The sequence below is a fragment of the Cannabis sativa genome, chromosome 3, assembly GCF_029168945.1.
Source record: "Cannabis sativa cultivar Pink pepper isolate KNU-18-1 chromosome 3, ASM2916894v1, whole genome shotgun sequence".
Classification (NCBI taxonomy): domain Eukaryota; kingdom Viridiplantae; phylum Streptophyta; class Magnoliopsida; order Rosales; family Cannabaceae; genus Cannabis; species Cannabis sativa.
The window spans coordinates 58168650-58174649 of record NC_083603.1 but is presented as its reverse complement, the minus strand read 5'-3'; positions in this window follow the sequence as shown (position 1 = coordinate 58174649).

The window sequence follows — 6000 nt, the reverse complement described above, 5'->3', positions numbered from 1 at the left end:
AACTAGTTTGGGGACCATGGCCTATATAACCAAGCTTCCAATAAGCAGATCTAGAATTTACCAAGTAAATTCACTAACTTATTAATTCCTCACTGCATCCACCATAGAACTTGGAATTGCACTCTCAATTACATAGAACGCTCTATATGTTCCACGATATAGATACGCTATTAATTATCCATTATTATAATCCCAATAATCAATGATCCTCTATAGATGATCTACATTGCATAGGGATAAAATTACCGTTAAACCCTTTCAATGTATTTTATCCTTAAAACACTTGGCCACCTATAAATGATATTTTAGTGAACTAATATAATCACTAAAATGTGATCTCAATCATTTATCTCTATTCAGCCAAGCTCGAAGGAAATCATCGTTTCACTTCTAAATACCTATAGAATCTATAGATTCCATATCTATGTTTAGCGCTCCCACTCAATTGTACTATCGTGTTCCCAAAATGTATGTATCACCCTGACCAAAAAGTAGGCTTAACTAACAAATCGAAGAACATGAATAACACTCTTGAGATCGAACCTAATCATGTCAGGATTAAGATCATTTGATCTAGGATCAACTAGGTGATATTAAATTGAATAGATATTACGGTAGATTTATCATATCTAATCCAAGTTCAATATCGGTCCCTTCCAGTGTATCTTCCGTACATCCGATACTGGTAAACTTTGCCAATGCCTTGGAAAGGACATAACACTTATCCAAGGTCTAAGTATACCTATGGCTGATTATCTTGCCAGTTTAAATCCAGTGAACTGACAAATGAGGGAATTAAACTTTTGAACATATAATCATGATTATATTCCACTTTGTTGACAACAATATAATCATGAACAAATACATATGTTCTGGACTTAATGGAATTAAAAATAATCATGAAATAAATCATGTGAACCATGCAACATAAAATGATTTCTGATCTTTATTAATAAGTAAATCTGATTATTTTGAAATGGGTTTTATTTAGGGCACAAAACTCAACAATAAAGCCCCTGTTCCATAGATGCAACACAAATTTGAATGTCATTTTGAGAAATGGTAGAACCAGAACTCGAAAAATCTAATTTGTATTGTTACAATTGTAAGCATGAAACAGTAATCAAGTTTCTACTGAAATTTGGAATGAATAAGACATTGTCTAATTCCAAAATTTTGTTCTGAAACTTGAGTTTGGCTTTTCCTCTAGCTCTAACCGATAGCATTTCGCCATTACCAACTTTGAGTTTCAACTCTTCAAATTTCAAATAATTCCAATTTTCAAGCAATTGCAATGAACAACTGACATAGTTTGTAGATCCAGAATCAAGAATCCAGATGGATTTATCATTCTCTAAATCACATGATTGAAAAACTAAAGCATCATTGCTTAACCGTTTTTGGATTGTTCTTATTATTGGGTTTTATGCCCTAAATAAAACTCCATTTCAATGTAATCTTTATTATTCAAAGATCAATAAAGAAAAAGAAGTATTTTCATCACTTATTTGTGTATCAATTGGTTCATGTTATCATTTATATGTTTATTTGATTTATAAATTCATCCAAATCCTTATCACATTTATATTCTTATTTATTGTGTCGTCAGCACAGTGGAAAGTAATCAAGATTATGTGATTAAATATATATTCCTAGATTTATCAGTACACAGGGTTTAACTGATATTATAATCTACAACTTAGTTTACTTGCACCTTGGATAAGTGCTATGATCTTTTCAGGGCATTGATTAAAGTAAAGCTTGGGTTGGGTGCATGGAGTATGCATCGGAAGGGACCGATATTGAACCTTGAATCAGATATGTTAAACTTACCGTAATATTTATTCAATTCAATATCACCTAGTTGATCCTAGATCAAATGATCTTAATCCTGATATGGTTAGGCTCTATCTCAAGAGTATTATACATGTTCTTTGATTTGTTAGTTAAGCCTACTTTTTGGTCAGGGTGATACGTACATTTTGGGAACATGGTAGTGCAATTGAGTGGGAGCGTTGAACATAGCTATGGAATCTATAGCTTCTATCAGAGTATAGAAGTGAAATGATAATTTCCTTCGAGCTTGGCTAAACAGAGATAAATGGTTGAGTACTCATTTTAGCGATTATGTTTAGTTCACTAAAATATCATTTATAGATGGCTAAGTGTTTTAAGGATAAAATGCATTGAAGGGTGTAACGGTAATTTAATCCCTATACAATGTAAATCATCTATAGAGGATCATTGATTATTGGGATTATAACAATGGATAACTAATAGCGTATCTATATCGTGAAACATATAGAGCGTTCTATATAATTGAGAGTGCAATTCCAAGTTCTATGGTGGATGCAACAAGGAATTAATAAGTCAGTGAATTTACTTGGTAAATTTTGGGTCTGCTTATTGGAAGCTCAGATATATAGGCCCATGGTCCTCATACTAGTTGAGACAATACTACTTGTAAGACTTAGTTAATTGATTTTGATTAATCAATTATAATTCTAAAATTAGACTATGTCTAGTTTATGAATTTTCACTAAGCAAGGGCTTAATTGTGAAGAAAGAGTTTCTAGGGTTTGGCCCTGTTTTTAAACTCGACTATTGTTTGGCCCTATTGCTTTTTTATCATGGATTGCGTGACTGACCAGGCAATCTTCAATCCCGACTATCTTCTTATGGCCTTGACATGTAAGGATCCGAATTTACTTTGTCAAGCCAAATTATTCCTGCATGAATAAAGGCAAGTTTATTTGCTTATTCTAAGCGTTAAAATTTCTTTGCATAAGTTCTTTGTGCTAGTTTGATGCAATGTACAGTGTGGGTGCCGCCCAAGTGACCATGCAGACTAGTGTCTTGCTCACTTGCTATACACTAAGATTCACAGACCTTGCTTGAGTTCTTTCTTGGTGTGTTGCCCATTGTATGCATGTGGAACTAAAATAATAACTTTAAGAAGTTAATCTTGTGAGCAAGTACTTTAGACACAATAAATATAACACAAACATTGTTTTTATTCATTAATTGGTCTTTGTTGTTGTGCAACTTACATAAATTGAGTTCAAGCATACATTACACAAATTTAGCTTCTAGATGTCAAATGGCTACCCTCGCTTGCCTTCATAATCGAGGCCACTGTTAAAGAACGGTGTGAGACCATGCCAAAGAGGTCATGGGTGCTAGCCCTATTGTACTCTAATGTTGAGTAGATAGAACTTCTACTTTGGAGTAGTGTTTTGTAAGTTGGTTACTGATAGTATTTGCGAAGGTTCTCTCCATTCCAATATCTTCGTTGGAGAACAAGCTCCATGTTCTCGTTCTACCTTCCTAGCTTGCAGGCTCCCTTACTAGTTTTCTCTGTAACTTCATAGGGGCCTTCCCAATTGAATCTCAACACTCTTGCTGCTGAATCTTTAGTGTTCAGGAACACTCTTTGGAGCACCAAGTCTCCTATGAAGAATTTCCAGTTCTTGACATGCTTGTTGAAGTGCCTTGGCACCTTTTGCTGGCAAGCTTACAACTTCGGTTGTCTTGATCTCTTCTTTCTTCTACATTGTCAAGGGACTCTATAAGCAACATCATCTCATAGACATAAGCTAGAGAGAATGGAGTTTTCCCAAGGGTCGTGTTCTAGGTAGTCCTATGCGACCATAAGACCTCTAGGAGCAATTCAGGCCAGTTCCCTTTCGCTTCCTCAACATGATTTTTTAGGGTTTCCTTCAGGGTTTTGTTGACAACTTTTACCTGTCCATTTGCTTGAGGATGGGCCACGGTAAAGAAGCTATTGACAATGCCATTCCTGTTGTAGAAATTCGTGAACATGTCGCTATCAAACTGCTTCCCATTGTCTGACACAATCTTCTAGGGAAGTCCGAATCGACATATGATGTTCTTGACAACAAAGTCAAGGACTTTTTTTGAGGTGATTGTTGCAAGGGGTTTAGCTTCTGCCCAAATGGTGAAGTAGCTTACTGCGATGACAACAAACTGTACCCCTATTTTTCCCTTTGGGAGTTGACCAATTAGGTTTATCCCCTATATTTGGAAGGGCCAAGGAGACTGCATCATTGTGAGCTTGTTGGATAGAGATCTTGGAATATTCAAGAATCTTTGGCACTTGTCACATTTTTTTGACATAGTCCATCGAATCCTCGATCATTTTTTGCCATAAGTACCCGTGTAGGAGTATCTTCTTGGATAGGCTTTGCCCCTAGCATGGTTCCCGTAAGAGCCATCATGTACTTCTATCATTAGCCGCTGGACATCGCCTTTGCTTAGACACCTCAAGGTGACACACCTAAAGAGAGGCATGGAGAAGCTCCGTCTGAACATTACTCCATCTAGGATTAGATACCTAGCAACTTTACTTCTTAGCTTGTTTGCTTCATTCTTGCCTTCTAGCAAGGCTCCAGTTTAGAGGTAAGCTGCAATAGGTGTCATCCATGTTGAAGTGTCAACCAACATGTCGACTTATTCTGGGAAGGTAATGTTGGGTTCCTTTAGGAACTTTATGGCCACCAAATTTTCCTTGTCATTAATGGTGCTACTCGCCAGACGGGTAAGTGCATCTGCTGTAGGATTCTGCTCTCTGTGGATCTGCCTAAATGTATAGCCTTTGAGCTGACTTAGTAAGTTTTTTATTTTGCTCAAGTAGGCCACCATTTTTTCACCTCATGCTATGTATTCACGTAGGACTTCATTCACAACTTGTTGAGAATCGCTGAATTTGTCTAGGTTGTAAGCCCGTACTTCATATGCCAGTTTGAGGCTGGCTATTAAGGCTTCGTATTCAGCCTCATTGTTTGAGGCTTTGAAGCCAAATTTTATTTCTGTGTACAATTGCTACCCCCTAGGTGTTATAATGGCAATGCCTAAACCGAGAAATTGGTCATGACAGCGTCCGTCAACATGGAGTTTCCATGTCAGTTCTTTAGGATTTTACTAATTCTCTTACTCTCGCTTCTTCTCTGGCTCTTGATTTTCTCTTGAATCTTGAGGGATTTCATGAGATGAGTTTGTGCACTCAGCCACGAACTCTACAAGGGCTGGACCCTTTATGGTTGTTCTTAGTTGGTATGTGATCTCACTACCCAAGCCCGATGGCCCATTAGAGTAGTCGGCCTAATGCTTTAGTTTTCTACAAAACCTACTGCAATGGTTGATCGGTCTACAACTTTATGGGGTGTGTCTGGAAGTAAGGCCTTAGCTTTTTGGAAGCCAAGAGAAAATTGTAATTCAGCTTCTCCATGAGTGGGTACCAAGTTTTGGTGTCGATTAGCCTTTTGTTGATGTAGTATACACGGTGTTGTATACTGTCTTCTTCTCTTGTGAGGATAGCACTCACAACATGTTTTGTGATTGCTAGGTACACACCTAGCTCTTCATTATCTAGGGGTTTGGACAACATAGGTGTTTGAGCCAATTTTTTCTTCAGCTCTTGGAATGCATTTTCACATTCCTCTATCCACTCAAATTCTCAGTTGCCTTTTAACAATGTTGAAGAAAGGTACACATTTGTCTGTAGAGTTGGGCACAAATCTACTTAATGCAACAATGCGTCCTGTTAGGCTTTGTACTTCCTTGATAGTTATGGGTGACTTCATGTCCAAAAGGGCTTGGATCTTTTCTGGGTTTTCTTCTATTCCCCTAGCGTTAACTATGAAGCCAAAGAATTTTCAAGACCCTACACTAAAAGAGCATTTGAGGGGGTTGAGCTTCATGTTGTAGTTATGAACGATTTTGAAGCATTCGTCTAAGTCCTCCACAAGCTCCTAGCCTTTTTTGGACTTAACTAGCATGCCGTCCATATACATCCCATGTTCGAGCTGATGAGATCTTTAAACATAATGTTCACCGGCCTTTGATACGTGGCCCCTGCATTTTTTAGCCCAAAGGGCATGAATTTATAGCAGTACAGGCCGAGATCCATCATGAAGCTAGTGTACTCCTGATTTGGTGGATGCATCTTCATTTGATGTAACTTAAAAACGCGTCCATGAA